Raw genomic sequence first — 1,897 nt, 5'->3', positions numbered from 1 at the left:
GAGCCATTTTTTGATACTTGTGTCTTACTGATGCGCGTGCGGTATATGCGGAATTGCGAACTATGGCAACGTTTCCCGAATGAGATTTTCACTCTGCAGCGGAGTGTGCGCTGATATGAAACTTCCTGGCAGATTAAAACTGTGTGCACCGACGGAGACTCGAACTCGGGACCTTTGCCTTTCGCGGGCAAGTGCTCTACCATCTGAGCTACCGAAGCACGACTCACGCCCGGTCCCCACAGCTTTACTTCTGCCAGTCTCTCGTCTCCTACCTTCCAAACTTTACAGAAGCTTTCCTGCGGACCTTGCAGAACTAGCACTCCTGAAAGAAAGGATACTGCGGAGACATGGCTTAGCCACAGCCTGGGGGATGTTTCCAGAATGAGGTTTTCACTCTGCAGCGGAGTGTGCGCTGATATGAAACTTCCTGGCAGATTAAAACTGTGTGCACCGACCGAGACTCGAACTCGGGACCTTTGCCTTTCGCGGGCAAGTGCTCTACCATCTGAGCTACCGAAGCACGACTCACGCCCGGTACTCACAGCTTTACTTCTGCCAGTATCTCGTCTCCTACCTTCCAGTTTCATATCAGCGCACACTCCGCTGCAGAGTGAAAATCTCATTCTGGAAACATCCCCCAGGCTGTGGTTAAGCCATGTCTCCGCAGTATCCTTTCTTTCAGGAGTGCTAGTTCTGCAAGGTCCGCAGGAGAGCTTCTGTAAAGTTTGGAAGGTAGGAGACGAGATACTGGCAGAAGTAAAGCTGTGAGGACCGGGCGTGAGTCGTGCTTCGGTAGCTCAGATGGTAGAGCACTTGCCCGCGAAAGGAAAAGGTCCCGAGTTCGAGTCTCGGTCGGTGCACACAGTTTTAATCTGCCACGAAGTTTATGGCAACGTTGTTACCAAATGCGTTGAAACAGGACGAACGTGCTGTTACTTTTTTCTTGGCTGCCGAAGGACAAACACCAGTAGACATCCATCGGAGAATTAAGAATGGTGCAGCATGTATGCCACATTTCCTGGCATGGTGTGGCGAGTTCCGTTATGGTCGCAGTTCGACACAAATGACGGTTGATCTGGGAGTCCAAACTCATCCACCAACTCAAGTGCGAGACACTGGAGCTTTCAGCCTATAGTCCTCTTCTCTGCCCACGCAGTTATCACGCCTTCGGTACCTTAATAAAGGAGCTGAAGGGTCCACGCTTCCTGTAACACGAGGACGTGCACCAGGCAGTAAGGGCCTTCTTCATGTGGCAGGACGTGGCGTTCTACCAAACGGCTATGTTCGAGCTGGTGTTGGCACGATGATTGCCTAAATGCTCACGGTGACTCTGCCAGATTGGCACACCGATTCAGGACTGTAGGGTCTTCGAACGGAAACTTTTAGATCACCCAGTACAGCTACGTCCATGCCTACAACAGTGGAGAAAAAAGTGGCTTTTACAACGCAATATTAATGGTGTCAGTTGCTCAGAAAGGAATTCAATATGTAGCAAAAAAAAAAAAAAGAAAAAAGAAAATTGTCCGTTTATGAATAACGTAACATGTGACAGGCAACCAAAAATAACTTTTTTGAATTTAATGTAAAATAATTTTTTTCTGAACAACTTGCATTGCTTGGAGGTATATTTATTTTAAGACTTGCAGCCTGAAAAAACATACGTTTTAAGTACATTTGCGTAAGTAGGATGGGAAAGTAGTACACTGATAGGCCAAAGCATTACGATCACAGCCCACCGCGACGTTGGATCCCCCTGGAGGCTTTGCGGAGACGCGAGGAGGTAACAAAAGTATGTAAACGGCGCAGACACCGGCGAGGGATCACTGTAGCGAAGATAAGGGCTGAAAATGGTGAAATCCGATGAGATCAGCGACTTTGACGAAGGGCAGGTTATTAT

The 1,897-nt window shown here is 48.4% G+C and overlaps 1 non-coding gene across 1 annotated transcript; it reads right to left on the bottom strand.

The window, feature by feature from the left end:
* Positions 1-446: 446 nt before the first annotated feature.
* On the bottom strand, positions 447-520 carry Trnas-cga (transfer RNA serine (anticodon CGA)). Its single transcript has one exon. It is a non-coding gene; the product is annotated as a tRNA-Ser (tRNA).
* Between the last annotated feature and the right edge of the window lie 1,377 nt (positions 521-1,897).

This window comes from Schistocerca serialis, chromosome 1 (genome assembly GCF_023864345.2).
Source record: "Schistocerca serialis cubense isolate TAMUIC-IGC-003099 chromosome 1, iqSchSeri2.2, whole genome shotgun sequence".
Lineage (NCBI taxonomy): Eukaryota > Metazoa > Arthropoda > Insecta > Orthoptera > Acrididae > Schistocerca > Schistocerca serialis.
Note: the sequence above shows the minus strand (reverse complement) of the source record. Positions and strands in the feature narration are given on the sequence as shown.